Source organism: Lissotriton helveticus, chromosome 9 (genome assembly GCF_964261635.1).
Source record: "Lissotriton helveticus chromosome 9, aLisHel1.1, whole genome shotgun sequence".
In the NCBI taxonomy this organism is placed as follows: Eukaryota; Metazoa; Chordata; class Amphibia; order Caudata; family Salamandridae; genus Lissotriton; species Lissotriton helveticus.
The window spans coordinates 448,800,083-448,818,716 of record NC_136070.1 but is presented as its reverse complement, the minus strand read 5'-3'; positions in this window follow the sequence as shown (position 1 = coordinate 448,818,716).

Below are 18,634 nucleotides of genomic sequence, written 5' to 3'. Positions count from 1 at the left end.
TTTATTGATTTTTAAGTTGTCCTTGCTGCTACACACAGGCATCACCCATATGCCGATCCGTCTTGGTGCCAACCCAAAATGACCAACCTGAACTGCTGGCCAGACACTATCTGAGCTGGCCCACATGTAAACCCAGATGCATGTCAGAGTGCCACTGCTTGTTGTTCTTGTGCTAGTAGGATGATATTTAATTTTCAAGAATGGGTGTAATATTTCTGCAGATATATACGTCTACTGTGTTCCTTCCCTTACAATATCAATTCAAATAAGAGGCCCTCCTTCACTATCAGTTAGTGGTAGGCTGAGTGTTAATAACAGAGCTGCGAAAGACGTTTTGCTTGTCGGATAAGTGTATTTCTTCTCGTCCCCTCAGGTTTAATTATAGTCTTTCTTCAGTATCTAGCAACATATAGTCATCACAAGACCACAGATACAAATTACCTACCTACAATGTATGTGAAAGCGTGGACTGTCAGGCCAGCCTTAATCTTGCAATTTCCATTTGTTGTATATTTCCTAAATTCATAAATCTTTCCAGTGAGGCATGAGTTTTGATAACATTATAAACGAGAGTGCCTTTCTGAATTAGGCACATCTTTTAAAGTGCACACTGCACCAAGTCTCTGAAAATATTGTGGACTCTGCAATATTTGCAACTCCAGGTTGTAAATTAAGTTTTTTTCTATATGAATTATTACTGGCACCTGCCCGTTCTTCAAACACACTATTTTAGAGGAACACAAATGTAAAGAAGTCCTCTCTAACACCATGGCTTGTGACAATCTTGAGATATTTGAGAGGGCTCGCTCTTATTTTGTACAGAAAGCTTCTGTAGAGTATTTGATACACTACTAATCCTATTAGGATTTTTTCTCTCCCTTCTTTGTAGTGATCATTATAGGAAGAAAGGACGATTCGAAACCATCCAATTCAGAAGCAACGGCCATTAGCCCAAAGAAAGGAGGCCTGCAAACAAACTGGCTCCTCAAATATGAGCAATCAGTTGCCTTTGAAAATAAGCTTGCAGTCTCCAAAGGCTCTTTCTGAAACTGTTTGCTGTCAGAGATAGCAGGATAAGCCGGTGTAATCCTAGCTCTGGAAGCATGGATACTGCAGCTTTCAAACTGCTGCAGGCAGTGAGGAAGGGATTTTTGGAGCCACTGCTACGGATACACCCTTTAAACCTGTTTCCGGCTCAGTGAAGTGGGAAATACAAACAGAGATCTGCTAGCCAGCTTCTATCACCAAGCAGATGGCAACTGCTGGAAGCCAGAACCGCTGATTCTGGTCAATGAAACTTTATTGGGAAAGCCCACCAATGTGAATAAATATCTTCAGACGGGCTAATTAAAATGGCTGCTTTCATTAGTTAAGCCCATCTGCCACCGCGTGGGATTGGTGCATGTGTGTACTGTTGGAGATGGCTGTGGGTGGGAGTACAGAGATCTCTGCACCTCCAGGCTTGTAAAACACAATTTCCATCACATTCCAGTGACACCGTAATGCGATTTTCTGCTCTATTTTCTTTAAAGCTGTCTACTTTCATTAAAAAGATATTTGAGTTCAGCAAGAAAACGTATTTACCTGGAGGACGGGTACAGGTGGGATGCCATTGCGGTCTCTTGTCCCACAAAAGCGCAAAACGTCACTTCTGCACCACCTCCTGTTGCTGTCAGTGCTCTGTCCTGCGGCCCTCTTCATGCTATTCCAAATCCTTTGAGATACCAGCAGAAAAAGTCAATAAAAGATGGACTGCCAAGCATCATAGATCATAACAAAGTTCTGGTCCATGAAGCATGCTGAGGACACCCTGGAAACGACCTTGCTGAAAGTGAGTAACTCTACAAACAAACTTTTTTAAAGTCATCTGTTTAGAGAGAAAAACAGGCTGAAAAATAATCATAGCCACTGTAGTAACCTCCTTTACAGGGACTGTTCATTATATTAAAGAAACAAGAGCCTTATTTGAATGGGTTATTTTATAAATTACTACAATTTCTGCTTCTCTGAGAAAGTTTAGCAAAGCAGCAATTGAGGCATAATTTAGATCATTTGTGAGAATGATTAAAGCATAAGCACAAAAATCTAAATTTCAGTTAAAACAACTGAGAATATACCTGTAGTCTTTCCATTTCCCGTCAATGTTAATATTATGTTCATGACAGCTCCCTAATCCCTAAGGAATTATTTCACACTTACAAATGTAAAGCACATGATTTAACTCCGTTTTTCTGTCTGAATTGGAACATAATTATGCAAGTAATTGGATCCTAGGAACAGTAAGGATGCATGAGTGAATGCAAACTCAGAGAGAATAAGATCTCGAAAGATAATGAATAGATAGTTGAAAAAAGATGCAAAGCTGTGCATGTCAGGCGATGCACCTCAGTCCATAACAGCATGTAGCTGCTTTCTGTAACCCCTTACTCAATTTAAGAGACTCGCAGATGAGAAAGTGCAGTCTTGAGGGCAGCTGAGGTGGCTTTGGTGTACTAGAGAATTTCCAAACATTCATCTTGGCTCTATCAGTAAGCACATTATGCTGCATCTACGACAGGGGCACCATCTTAGAAGCTGGAGGTGGGAACATGTTAATAGAAAGCATCTGACCTGAAGAATACACGCTGCTTTTATGTTTCAAAGAATGCTTAGAACGCACCCAAGCCTCTTGCTATTGGCGCAGGTGGTGAGGATGTGAGACATATCAGCTGTCCTTTCTTCTTCAAGAAATGTGTTACCCATACATATTTAGGGGAAGATTTACAAGCCACTTGCGCCACGTTTTAGCCGCTGTTGCGTCACGCAAGGCGGCGTAAACGTGGCGCATCCCTACGAGGCATTTACAACGTAACGCATCTATGGAGATGCGTCACGGTGTAAGGCCCTCCGCCACATGAAACCTGCGTCAGGTTTCATGTGGGCGTGTCCACACAGGGGGGGGGGGCGTTCTGTCGCAGGAACGCCCCTGAAAAGTGACTCAGTGAAATCTACGAGATTTCACGGAGTCACTTTCCCAACGATGATGCGTCAAAACCCTGCGCCTGCTTGAAGCAGGCGTAAGGCTTGACGCTGAAAAAACAAGTGTGGGGAGGGTCAAGGGGAAATATTTAATGACCTTGCTGCTCAAACCCCAATACCAATACATAGAACACACAAGAGAGCAGACAAGGTCCAAAAACGGTGTGTAACTGCAATGGCGGCCGTGAGGCACGGGTGGTGAGTGCATGAGATGAGGGGTTGTGAAAATTGAGACTAATTGTCACACAAAAGGCTAAAGTAATTCTCATCAGACCACCCATGTGGTGGAATTTACGTCATCTGAGAATTGCTCATCTTCCCATCCCAGGTACGACCATATAGTGTCGATATGGGAAGAGTTGACAAGAACAAGGACAAAGTCTTTGTTGTGACATCCTAAAGTGATGTGAGTAAGTAAAGTGCAGTGCTCAAAAGTTATAAAAAGTAAAATTGACTACCAGGATTCTAGGACTGTTCTAATAGATGTCCAAGTGTCAAAAATTAAAAGCACGCCGAGTAGTGAGACTACTCAATGGCGCAATGCAGTACGGTACTGCATTGCGCCATTGAGTAGTCTCACTACTCGGCGTGGTTTTAATTTTTGACACTCTTCCCATATCGACACTATATGGTCGTACCTGGGATGGGAAGATGAGCAATTCTCAGATGACGTAAATTCCACCACATGGGTGGTCTGATGAGAATTACTTTAGCCTTTTGTGTGACAATTAGTCTCAATTTTCACAACCCCTCATCTCATGCACTCACCACCCGTGCCTCACGGCCGCCATTGCAGTTACACACCGTTTTTGGACCTTGTCTGCTCTCTTGTGTGTTCTATGTAAGGCTTGACGCACCACGTTAAAGGTAGGGCAAGTTGGAATAGTGCTGGAGTTGCGTGCCGCACGCAACACAACTTCAGCACTGCGCCAACTTTACACCCAAGATGCGACACGCATCTGTTTATTCCTGCACCATGGTGCGCCGTATTGTAAATGCGGCGCATCATGGGTGGCGCAAGGATGAACTTGCGTGCCGTATCTTTCCTGGCGCATCTCTGCCGATTTGCAGAGATGCGTCAGGCAACGTAAATCTGCCTATAATTTCTTTAGACTCAGATCAAAGTAAAATTAGTCTAAAACTCTAGTCTACACTGACCCCTCAAAGTGTCAAATTAAACTTGCCCCATCCGTAGATGGTGAATTGAGTATGTATGTCCACACATCAGGAGAATGCATGTTTGAGAGCAGGAGGCAGGTTGTAGTAGCCAGAGGGGCTTAACATCAGCATTCCCTCACACCGATGCTGTACATAACGCCACTACAGGTGCTACAAGTGCCATACTAGATATCAGATTTTTGATTAGTTAGTGGAAAAGTAACTTCATATCAAAATGTACTTTAGGCTGCCTGAACTCGATCCAGGTTAAAACCTGGTATGCTACTCATCACACTTCCGAAGCTGGAATACACATCCTTCACCGGAAGAATTAACTACCCTGGTTTAGAAGACAACAGCTTGTTCCGGAGCCCATGAGTAACAGTGTAGTGTTAATGACATTTACCATGTATTAGAAACCAATTAATAAAATACAGTTTTTTTCAAAAATTACTTTTGTATACTTACCTTCTAAGGAATAGAATCAATTAATACTGACAAGCAGTTCTCTCTATTGTTTTTCTGCATGATCGCCAAACTCCCTGTTTTGAAAGCCCCAAAATTCCCCAATCCACCAAGTTTAAGATATATGTATAATGAACAAGATTTGAAAACATTTTTGATGGAAATTAACAGAAATTAAATGAACCTGAAATTTACCATGCAACATAGTCAGAACACCGTAGAGTTTTTAGATCTAAAACTGACAATAATTGATGGAGTCTTAACATCTAAATTTTACAGAAAAACAACATCAGGGAATTCAAATTTGCATGTGGATAGTTGCCACCCTTCTGGTTTTAGGTGGAGCATTCCATACAGTGAGATCCTCTGAGCCAAGAGAAACTGCCGCTCAGAAGAGACATACCAAAAAAAACAAAGGGGAAATGATTTAGAGACTGAAGGCAAGAAACTATCCCCGTATGCTCACCAGGGAGTCGAAACCAGTAAGAGGTGAGGATTCCCTGTTCCAACACCCTCACCCAAAGAAGAACAGACAAGGTGAGGGAGGCCTCATTAGGTATATAACCAAATACAGCAGCCAGGCTGGTGAATTTTAGCAAATATTGAACCATAGATGGGATATACTGAGACAGGGTTCTCTCCTGAAAGCAAAGATAGGAAAGGTACCCTCCATCACATACCAAAAGAACCTTTCTCTCAAAGACATGCTAGTACATAGCCATCTCACATTAGGTAAAAGCAATTGGCTAGATCAGGGCAGAGGCTTCCACTGGTGTGGCCGATGTAAGGCATGCAGACACAGTGAAAATATCCAGGAAGTAGCCCTACAAAGTGTCAATAGAAAATGGTGCATTCCAATATCAATAAATTGTGCGATAGAAATCGTATGTAGGCTCCATCACATTTCCAGTGTAATAACACATTTTGGAAAACCAGAGAGCCATAACAAACAAGGATTACAGTTGCACTACTGCTAAGCACTTCCAGGAAACACACAAGGGAGATTGGACACTAGTGAAATATTTTGGCTTAGATTCAGTGTGCAGCATGCCAGAAGGTGGTAACCACCTATCCACTTTGCGCAAACTAGAGTCAAAGTTTATCTTACAGGCTGATTCTACATGGCAAAGTGTTACACGCACACCTTTAAGTAATTATATGTCCCACCCGACACTGACTTTATGAGTTATTTCATCGGAATATACAGTTTGCTTTCAACCCTAGTTTGCTTTTAAACAGCGCTAAGGGGCGGGGGGGGGCGAGCGGCGCTCCGATGCTTGTGACGGAACCGCTCCGTCACGCCCCTCGGGTGGGCTGTGCTTGTGACGGAGCAGTTCTGTCATAGCCCTGCCCGCTCAATAGAACGCGCCTACCGCTCCGTCACCTCCCGAGGGGCGTGACGGAGCAGTTCCGTCACAAGCGTGGGAGGGGTTAATTTAAGAAGAGATCACTGATGACATCATCCAGTGAATGTGGTTTGCTTCGTTATTTAAATATGCATTATATATATAGCAATTTGCATTGAAGAATGAGTGGATATATAAAAATAAATATTTGGATGGAGGATTTAGTATCAGTGTAATTGACTGTTTACTTGACCAATTTATAGTGTCTCACTAAATATAGTGGATAGTGACTAAACTGTTTGAATATCTGTATCACTTTGTCAGTTGTTGTGTAAACTGGTTCTCCAGTTGGTTACTAGCTATGTGAAAGTCTATATTAGTTATTGATTAGTTAACTGAGTATTTGTATGGGAGAGTGAATGTGTATGTGGTTCGGTGGGGGGTGTGTGACTGCCCAAAGATGTGTGAATAGTTGATTCACTAGATATATGAAGTTAAAACTACATGTTCTAACAGTTGTTTGGGTGAGTGAATATCTTTATGGGTGTGGTGATGAGCAAATATATTTCTCAATGGCACATGTCCAATAAACTAGAAAAATAAAAGGCAGTGTATGTGTCAGTTGTTGTATATAAATAAGTATACATAAGACTCAATGATTGTGTGAGTGACTGTATGGATAACTTTATACTTGTAATAATGATTTTATAATTCACTAAGTATGACTTACTATCTAAATGAATAGATGAAGTTGTGTTTGTATAAGTGTAAATATGTAAGTATGATCCATTGTTTGCATAAGTGAGTAGGATGACTTCATATGTGAATAGGATGTGTGCTGGTGTGTAATGTCGATTTAGGTGTATAAGTATTTTTGATAGTGTTCTATTGTTCATTGACAGCATGTATGAGTGAATCTACAGGTAAGTGATTAGATGTGTGTATACATCTATGAATCACTGAGTGGGTTTTTAGATACTTGTTTTGCTGTAACAATGGATTCAAATATGATACTCTGTATTTTACAAAGAGTGATGAAAGATTTTACTAGTGTATGAAAAGGTGTATGTGATTGTCACGTGGATGATGTCATCAGTGATGTCATTTGAGATGTCATCAGTGATGTCACTGACCATGTCATGAATGATGTAATATGTGACATCATCAGCAGTGGATTGCGGGTGCGCGAAATTTAGTTAGTACAACTAACTATATAGGAGCAATTTCAATGGTTTTGTATGAGTGAAATTTCCAGCTAACTATAACACCCCTAAAACTTATAGTTTTTTGAGTGAATTTTAAAGGTTTATTAAATGCTAATTCCTAACTATATAAGGCATGAAACCTATGGTTTTTTCAGTGAATTTCAAAGATTTTTTAAATGCTAATTCCTAACTATGTAAGGCCTGAAACCTATGGTTTTTTTCAGTGAATTTGCAAGTTTTTTTAATGCCAATTCCTAACTCTATAAGACCTGAAAGCCCACCAGGAATCTCCAGTTTGCGCCAGGGGACTGCATTGCAGAGAGGTGTAATGATGCCACGCCTCTTTTTACACCTCTCTGCAACGCAGCCCCCGTGCATGTTTGAGGAGGGGGAACTAATTCCCCTTGCATACTGGGGGCCCCTGGGGGCCAACTTGCCCACCTGGAACTTCCACTATGCGCCAGGTGGCTGCATTGCAGAGGTGTAATGAGGCTATGCCCCTTGTTACACCTCTCTGCAACGCAGCCTCTGCCGCGTTTGCAGAGGGGGAACTAATTCCCCTTGCATACTGGGGGTCCCTGGGGGCCAACTACCCCACCAGGAGCCTCCAGTATGCACCAGGGGGCTGCATTGCAGAGAGGTGTAATGAGGCTATGCCCCTTTTTACACCTCTCTGCAACGCAGGCCACTGGCGCGTTTGCAGAGGGGGGACTAATTCCCCTTGCATACTGGGGGTCCCTGGGTCACATCTGCCCAAACGCCGATATTCCGAACCATTGAAAATGACTTTTCTTGAGAAACATTTGGATTTGGATTATCATGTCCTATTCTTTGGAAGTTTTGAAAGACTGACTTTGAGGATGCTATAAATTACTCAAGTCTGCCCGAATTGTGTGGGTAAAATTGATACCTAGTCACTTTGAATAAGAATGTACTTAAGTCTCGTGTAACATTTGGAAGAAATATCTAGTTATATGACAACAGGATACCGACATAACTTGAAGGAAATAAGAACGCCCTGAAGAAGTTCTGTTGTACAGAACGAAACGTGTCGGCTGGCTGTGGTACATAAACTTAAGGAAAATAAAAGCATTTGAATATACACCAAGATTCAGCGCTTCAATAAGGACTCTAAGTGATATGATTTGATTGGACTTATTGTGCAAGTGGTGCTGTGCCAAACTTTGGAATATTCTCCACTACTCTCTACTACTTACTCTCTCCTACTCCACTACTCTATAATACTCACTCTCTACTACTCATTCTCTGCTACTCTACTACTCTCTACTACTCTCTCTCTACTACTCACTATCTACTACTCTCTACTACTCACTCTCTACTACTCTCTACTCTCTACTACTCACTCTCTACTACTCTCTCTCTACTACTCACTCTTTACTACTCACTCTCTACTACTCTCTACTACTCACTCTCTACTTCTCACTCTCTACTACTCTCTACTACTCACTCTCTACTACTCTCTCTCTACTACTCTCTACTACTCACTCTCTACTACTCACTGTACTACTCACTCTCTACTACTCTCTACTACTCACTCTCTACTACTCTCTCTCTACTAGTCTCTACTACTCACTCTCTACTACTCTCTACTATTCTCTCTCTCTGCTACTCACTCTCTACTACTCTCTACTACTCACTCTCTACTACTCACTCTCTACTACTCACTCTCTACTACTCACTCTCTACTACTCTCTACTACTCACTCTCTACTGCTCTCTACTACTCACTCTACTACTTACTCTCTACTACCCTCTACTACTCACTCTCTACTACTTACTCTCTACTACTCTCTACTACTCACTCCACTATTCACTCTACTACTCTCTACTACTCACTCTCTGCTACTCTCTCTACTGCTCTCTACTACTCTCTACTACTCACTCTCTACTCTCTATTACTCACTCAGTCCAGTCACATACCATGAGGCCATGTGTTGGGACACGCCCACTGAGGCGGGAGTTAAATTACTGTGTAGCTGCCTGGAAAATGTTTGCCTGGGAGCATTTGAGTCAGTGCCTCTGAAAAAGTTGGAAAACAAAACGCTTCAGGCTGACTTTTTGAAGCTGCTGCTGTATTTGCATCCATTTCGCAGGATGCTTTCTACAATGAATAAAAGCTGAATTCCTTACCTTGCTCATGGGCTCCTCTACTTTGCAGGCAAACTTTGTGTTTGGATTGGAGCGGCGTGCCTGAGCCGCGGAGGTAGCCCTGGGGCTGTCTCAGCCCACCACGGAGACGCTTTACAACGCCACCGGTATGGGAGCAAGGAGCTATTGTGGGAAGGTGATGACAGCTGCGAAGTCGAGATGTGATGAAGCACACCCCACTGTGGTTTAATTGAACAATATTAGGACTCCGAGGCAGGCGACTCACTAGAGAAAGACAGGACACTACATATACCATGAGGCCATGTGTTGGGACACGCCCACTGAGGCGGGAGTTAAATTACTGTGTAGCTGCCTGGAAAATGTTTGCCTGGGAGCATTTGAGTCAGTGCCTCTGAAAAAGTTGGAAAACGAAACACGTCAGGCTGACTTTTTGAAGCTTCTGCTGTATTTGCATCCATTTCGCAGGATGCTTTCTACAATGAATAAAAGCTGAATTCCTTACCTTGCTCGTGGGCTCCTCTACTTTGCAGGCAAACTTTGTGTGTGGATATATATATATATATATATATATATATATATATATATATATATATATATATATATATATATATATATATATATATATATATATATTACCTACTGGCGGTCGCCAGTAGGTATATATAGTTAGGATTTTTTCCCTATGGGATTTTTGAAAATTCTATGTCTAATAACTTTGGCCTTTGTGGACGGAATTGGCTGAAATTTTCAGGAAAATGGAACATTTTGTTTCTGAGCAGCCCCTGAAAATTTGGGGGGGTTCGTCAAGGGGGGGCCGAGAAAAAAGGGGGGTCCCAAAACGTGTTTTTCCAATGTTCATTTCCATAGGGCGGTTGGCCTGACTTTTAGCCCGAACGGCTGAATGGATTTGCACGAAACTTGGCAAAATTGTAGGGACTGTTAGCCCGATGTGCCTTTGCTAGGTCTCAATATATGTGCTCCAGTGGATTTTGAGAAATTAACGTTCAAAAAAAGATATATATCTGTAAGCGCGCTCTGGGCAGCCCTCCGGTTCGCGTACTTGACGCGTAACGGAACTTCGCGAAGCGAAGCTGATTGGCTCTCCGGTGTCTGTCAACATTCTAAACAGTGCGGAGCGGCCGCCATCTTGACTCTCGGTAGGATCGAGAGACAAGAGGAGGCCAAAACAAAGGGGGAAATTACCATAAGGGGGCATAGTAGAGCCTCCCTGACCCCCTAGGTTTGATGTGGAGGCTTTAAAAGGGCCACGCAGGGGAGCGCCCGGTCCGCGAACCGGGAAGCGTTCTGGGGAGCGTACTATAAGGAAAAAAGAATGATAGACTTTTCAAATACTGTATGTTAATTGATTGTTGGTTTTGTTAATTATTTTTTAATTTCTTCATTTTTTAAGCAATTATTTATTATTGTGATTGTGTTTCAAAATTTAATAACATTTCTAACATTTCACTGTCTGAAATGTCGTCATTTTCATTGAACATAGCTTGTAATCTATGAGGGTGTAAAATGTCCTCATTTTGAAGGAGGTCATCTACTGCTTGCACACATTGCAGTAGTTCTTGGTCCCAAGTTTCATCCATAAATTCTATATAATTTGGATCAATTAATTCTTGGCTGCTCTCTTGCAGGACAATTTGAAATGAAACTTTCTGTTCGCCTTCCATGTTGCCTGAAATTTGGATAAAAAAAAAATATATTAGTAGAGATAGGGCACTGTTGGGATTAATTTTAGATAGGCAGTTTTTATCAGTGAATTTATCTTTGGGCAGTGTATAGTATCAGAGTGGAAGTAGGAATATAAAAAAGTGTATGTGATTTAACGTAAGTAAATTCATAATTATACAAGAGAAGCCTAACTCCATCCATAACTATAACAGAGAAGTCTATCTAAATCTATAACTACTACAGAGGGATAGTTTATAACTATCAGAAAAAGTTTACCATATTAACTGATAGTGCACAATATAGTTCAGTTTTTAAAATAACAACTTACCTTTAGAAAGAAGTTGAAGTGATTAGTGAAAATCCAATTGAAATGTACACCAGGAAGTAGTAGTCAAAATGGCTGTGTTTCATTCTCCTCCTTTATATATATTCAGGTATATAACCAATCAAATGTCAGGTAAAAAAAGTAGAAAATGAAAGCAACATTTTCATTGGTTGTCAATTCCAACACTTCAGATGTGTTGTGTGAAGTAATTTACCTCACGGTATTTAGAGAGGTCTACAGGCTAAATGGCTAAATGGAATTTCAATCAAATTTGTGAAAATGATAGGGATTGGTATGTAGTATGAGCTAATCTATATTTGGTGAAAGTGTCTCCAGTCGTTTTTCTGTAAATTACTTTCCCACCTTTTTTGATGGAGCGCTTCCCGGGGAGCGACCCGGTACGCGAACTGGCGAGCGCCCCGGTACGCGAACCTGAAGCGTTACGGGAGTCCACCATTTTGTGTTTCGGTCGAATTAAGATACAAGATGGAGGGCAACTAATGTTCAGAATGGGTAGAAGGGGGCACCGTAGACTTATCTTGACCCCCTAGGTTTTCTGAGGGTGGCTGAGGAGGCCGATATGTGCGGAAAAAAAACATTTTAAAAAACAATTTCGCGAGGTTAGCTTCCGGTTCGCGTACCGGGTAGCGCCCCGGGGAGCGTACTTTGTTGAAAATTAGTGAAAAAAGTTAGAGTAAAATAATAATTGTGAGTGATCAGATGTAGGGTAGCTCTGAGAAGAGCTTTTGGGTTTATGGTACATTTAGGTACTTATAAGTAGGTACCAATGCACAGTCTTAAATTCAGAATGAAAATTCTGTTGCCCTCATCTGAGAAGTGAACTCCATCTCCTCTGTAGATATCTTGCATGTAGTAACGCAAGTTATTGTTGTACACGGAGCCCATTCCATGGTCTCTCATGTAAGCTGAAACAGATTTGTTTAAATGCTTCCTCGACTTCTCAATTTGTGGACAAAATTGGTTCGACCACCTCCATTTCTGTCTTTGGAATATATTTGAAGATACCAAGGCAGTCTGAGGAAAAAGTGCCATTAATTGCTCAAAGGTGTCCTTTAAAAGCATTTCCAGACCTACCCCAGTCAAAGTGCCCAAGTCATTACCGCCATAGTGCACAATTAACAGGTCAGGTTTTGGCGAATGCATAAAGGTTTTCACCAATGGTATCAATTGGTGACATTTTAATCCTCTGTGGCCAAACCACTTAATTTCCACATCTTGTAAATTGAGGTTAGGTACATTTCTGTTATAAGCATACCTCTGAGCCCAGTAGATGTAACTATGTCCAACAATCCAGACAGAAAACATGGTGAGAGAAGGTTCTGCTGCAGTCAGATGAAGTGTGGCAATGAAATGGCAGTTGAAAAAATAAGAGTTTAAAATGAAAAAAACTGTGGAGTTTCTGTGTTAATGAAGCAGTAACAGTGATTGGTGGATTTTGATTGCTGAAAACAGAAAGTTAGGGTGCATGGATGAGTTCTTTGAAAGATGTATTTTGAGTGGTCAAGAAAAAATCATTAAATGAAAGATTGCAGTGGATATGCAGGTGCACTGAGAGTTCAGAGTTCAATTGAAACATTGTTGTGTGAACTTGCAAACACCAGAGGTCTTCCAAGAGGTGGTTGCTATGCAAAAAAGGCAGAGAGGGCAGAGGGGGGAAGGGTTTTGATTTGAAAAAAGTGAGGGAAGAGTTTTGATTGGGTGACATGAGAGATATGTGTGAAGAATTACAGCATTTCTGTGCTTTTGATAGCTGCAGACTCTGGAGTGCATACCTTTTTCTCTGCTAAAGACAAAGTGGTGTGTTTCTGAGACTGTTTTGAAACTCATAAAGTATTTTTTAAGGTGAGAAAAGATTTATTTAATTTAGATAGAGAATAGTGTGCTTTAAGGAGAAAATTATGAAGAAAGTTGTGTTTTTAAAATGCTGCTTTGCCTCAAGTGTTTTACAAATAGATTTTGTTTCTTTGAGAAATTGTAATTGGAGAAAATGTGAAGTATTAGTACTGACAGGGTGTTTTGTGCATAGGAGCTGTGCAGTGTTTTCAAATTATGACTTGAAAATCGTTTTTGAGGAAAAGGAATGCTTTTAACATTTATGAGAAGGACATAATGGTGTCTGCTTCTTTATAAGGCATTGGAGTGTCTCTGATGTTATTTTTCCCATTTTAATGTAAGACCTTTCCCCGTGGTGCAAATTGCTTGTAAATATGCTCCCACCTGTGCTTGGCAAATTTAGATTTTGAATGTTTGAGTTACATAGCCATGTTAAAAGTGACCCTAAAATGCTGCAAAGGCAATCAAAAAACGCTTCCATGTGTCTTAAGGACATTTTAAGTCATTTCCCCATGTGCAGTGTTTTCAAATTATGACTTGAAAATCGTTTTTGAGGTAAAGGAATGCTTTTAACATTTATGAGAAGGACATAATGTTGTCTGCTTCTTTATAAGGCATTGGAGTGTCTCTGATGTTATTTTTCCCATTTTAATGTAAGACCTTTCCCCGTGGTGCAAATTCCTTGTAAATATGCTCCCACCTGTGCTTGGCAAATTTACATTTTGATAGTTTGAGTTACATAGCCATGTTAAAAGTGACCCAAAAATGCTGCAAAGGCAATCAAAAAACGCTTTCATGTGTCTTAAGGACATTTTAAGTCATTTCCCCATGTGCAGTGTTTTCAAATTATGATTTGAAAATCGTTTTTGAGGTAAAGGAATGCTTTTAACATTTATGAGAAGGACATAATGGTGTCTGCTTCTTTATAAGGCATTGGAGTGTCTCTGATGTTATTTTTCCCATTTTAATGTAAGACCTTTCCCCGTGGTGCAAATTCCTTGTAAATATGCTCCCTCCTGTGCTTGGCAAATTTACATTTTGATAGTTTGAGTTACATAGCCATGTTAAAAGTGACCTAAAAATGCTGCAAAGGCAATCAAAAAACGCTTTCATGTGTCTTAAGGACATTTTAAGTCATTTCCCCATGTGCAGTGTTTTCAAATTAAGACTTGAAAATCGTTTTTGAGGAAAAGGAATGCTTTTAACATTTATGACTAGGACATAATGGTGTATGCTTCTTTATAAGGCATTTGAGTGTCTCTGATGTTGTTTTTCCATTTTAATGTAAGACCTTTCCCCGTGGTGCAAATTCCTTGTAAATATGCTCCCACCTGTGCTTGGCAAATTTAGATTTTGATTGTTTAAGTTACATAGCCATGTTAAAAGTGACCCAAAAATGCTGCAAAGGCTTTAAAAAAACGCTTTCATGTGTCTTAAGGACATTTTAATTCATTTCCCCATGAATGTAGGTAGGCCTCACCTTAAACAAACCTCTGGATAGGCCACACCTTATCGTCATCCTGAATTAATCATTTAAAATGCTAGGGACAGATTTATGATAGGTGTATGCCTCTTTTGCGCCACTGTGCGTCACTTTTGTAACGCAGTGGCGGTGCAAAAGATTTGCTATGTGGTGACAAAATTACAAATTGATGCATCTAGGCAGATGTGTCATGCTGTAAAAAAAACGTGCCACATGAAACCGATGCAGCAGTGATGCAAAAGATGGACCATGTTGCAAGACAGGCCTCACTTCATCTCCAACAAGATAAGAAGCTTAGGGATAGATTTATGATGACTGGTGCATCCCCAGGGATGTGCCAGTCATCCTGCGCCGCTGTTCCGCCACCCATGGTGCGCCGCATTGTTCTTCATCCTCTTCCTCCTCTGTGTTGGGAATGAACTGTGGAGGTGGTCCTCTCTTCCTTGGTGGTGGTGGTGGTGGTGGGGGTCCACCAGCTGCAGCTACTACTGAAGCCATTTTCTACTCAGCAAAATAGGTCTTCCCTTCTCAAAGTTGAAAGTTAGAGTGAGAAAAAAGGTGGGGGCTTTCATCATTTTGGAAAAAAATAGTTCTAAACCAATGAAAAGTGTTATTTTTAGGTCACATGACCTAGCCTTACATCATTAGGACACCCAAAGTGAAATGAACCAATGAAAAGTTTTATTAACAAGTCACATGACCTGTTACGCTTATGTTACGCGCTGCGGAACGCGCCTCGGTTCGCGCTCCGGAGCACTTCCGGGTGCGCTAACGCGGCGCATCATAAGACGCATTACGCGGCAACGCGATACGTCGCGCTTTCGCGACGCGCCGCGGATCGCTTCTGGGGAGCTGCGCTTCGCGTCTCAGTTCGCGTACCGGAGCACTTCCGGGTGCGCTAACGCGGCGCGTCATAAGACGCATTACGCGACAACGTGATTTGTCGCGCTTCCGTCACGATGTTGATTTCTAACGCGGCAGTTGTGCAAACGGAACGTTTACCGGTTCGCGGACTGGGTCGCGGCATCAAGATGAGCTAACAGGAAGCTTCCCGGTTCGCGAACCGGGAGCGAACAAAAAAAAAGTATAAAAAAATTATTAATAAACATATCAAATATATTTTTGGATTTAAAGAAGAATACATTTTACAGCTACAGATATTAGCTTTTAAAAAACCAATGAAATTCACTGAAAAAACCATAGGTTATAGACCATATATAGTTAGGAATTAGCATTTACAAAACCTTGAAAATTCACTGAAAAAACCATAGGTTAGAGACCATATATAGTTAGGAATTAGCATTTAAAAAACCTTATTTTACTCACACAAAACCATTGAAATTCCATATATAGTTAGTTGTACTAACTATATATCGCGCACCCGCAATCCACTGCTGATCATGTCACATATTACATCATTCATGACATGGTCAGTGACATCACTGATGACATCACTGATGACATCTCAAATGACATCACTGATGACATCACTGATGACATCTCAAATGACATCACTGATGACATCACTAATGACATCACTGATGTCATCTCAAATGTCATCACTAATGACATCACTGATGACATCACTGATGACATCTCAAATGACATCTCAAATGACATCACTGATGACATCTCATTTGACATCACTGATGACATCACTGATGACATCTCAAATGACATCACTGATGACATCACTGATGACATCTCATTTGACATTACTGATCACATCACTGATGACATCATTCATGTGATATTATGATGAACCTCTTCAGACTCTTATATAATCTTAGATACACTCAGTATAAACATACGCTCACAGACTGTCACTCATCCATGGAGTTACTCACACACCTAGTCAGTCATGCAAAGAATCAATCACACCTCCATTTCCTTAACTATACAGTTAAACACACCTTACTTATTCAAACATATACTAAAACATATTTACTCACTTATACAATCCTGGATACAAGTTCACAATGATCCATACAGCCACTCACACATTCACTGGCTCTTATGCACAGTTATTTATATATGTCAACTCTCACATGTACTGTATTTTACATATGTACTTACTTTGACATGTAGCACTGAGATATCCATTCACTCACCAATACACTCATGCACACAGTCAACTGCCCATACAGCTGTTTCCACATGCACTTTTGAACCCATACATCTAGTCAATCAACTGCTCACACATCTATGCAGAGAGTCATACACCTCCCAGCCACCCACACACACACTCAGTCTCCCATACAAATGCTTGGGCAACCAATCAATAACCCATATAGTTAATCATATAGCTACTGATCAACACATGCAGCAGTTTACAGAACAACAGACATAATGATGCACAAATTAAGACAGTTTAGTCACTAACCCATGCACTCAGTGAGACACATTTAATCAGTCACTCATACAGTCAGTCATGCCCCTACTAAATCCTTCATCAAGACACTTATACATCCACTCATTCTTCAATATGTAAGACATATTTTAACTTTACAGAATTATACAGTCACTGGATGTAGTCATCAGTGATGTCATCAGTGATGTCATTTGAGATGTCATCAGTGATGTCATCAGTGATGTCATTTGAGATGTCATCAGTGATGTCATCAGTGATGTCACTGACCATGTCATGAATGATGTAATATGTGACATGATCAGCAGTGGATTGCGGGTGCGCGATATATAGTTAGTACAACTAACTATATATGGAATTTCAATGGTTTTGTGTGAGTAAAATAAGGTTTTTTTAAATGCTAATTCCTAACTATATATGGTCTATAACCTATGGTTTTTTCAGTGAATTTTCAAGGTTTTGTAAATGCTAATTCCTAACTATATATGGTCTATAACCTATGGTTTTTTCAGTGAATATATATATATATATATATATACATATCAAACCAACGAGTTGCCTCCAAAGATGAAGCCACTCCCAGCGTGTAAACTCCGTTTATTTCAAGGATTGCACAAGCCAGGCATGTGAACACAAATGTCAGCCAAACGCGTTTCGGGCGTGAAGCGCCCTTGATCACTGGCAAGGTAACAACAGCAGAGCAGTCTTGTGAGCACGATTAAATATCCCGCCCAAGTGGGCGTGTGCCTGAAAGCATTATGGTTCTTGAAGTCCGCTCTTTAAATAAAACCATAAATGGGCGCCGTTATTCCCCAAAATGTTAATCTTCCCCAAGTGGGTATGTGCACTGCAGCCCGGCTTGCATGGAATATCACCATCCTTGAAGTTGACACGCTGTCACTCACGTGCTTCTTGGTATCCTGCACGGAGGTCCTGCCTGTTTGCGCAGGGGGGCTTCATCGCGGCCGGGCAGACCGCTAAACATCAAACCAACGAGTTGCCTCCAAAGATGAGTGTGCGGTAACTCCTCTCTGAGTGATATCTCCATTGGGGGCAACCTTTGTTTTTGATGTTATGCGGCCGGCCCGGTCGCGGAGATGTCCCGCCGCTAATCATAGCGGCTCCTGGTGTTTCACAGCAGCGCCGTGTGGAAGCGAGGAGGCCTCATCCATGGGAGATATTGGTGCCAAACGAACTGTATCCAGCCCGTTTTCAAACTTGTAACGGGGGGCAGCGGCGCCCACCTGGATGTACTTTGGATAGCCTGGGGTCCTTGCCTAGCATATTGACTGCATCTACCACAATGCAATGCTGGAATACGCCCACTGGGGCGGGACTTCTACTCTATTAAAATGGTTTCCCAACACAGCGCTGCCTTCGTGTCTCTACTTGCACCAGTGATCAAGGGCTCACCGCCCGAAACGCGTTTGGTGAATGAGGGGAATGAGCAAGTGCAGCGACTTTGTCACCGCCAGGGATGTGTGTGCGGTAACTCCTCTCTGAGTGATATCTCCATTGGGGGCAACCTTTGTTTTTGATATATATATATATATATACACATACATATATATATATATATATATATATGTTAGTCAAAAAA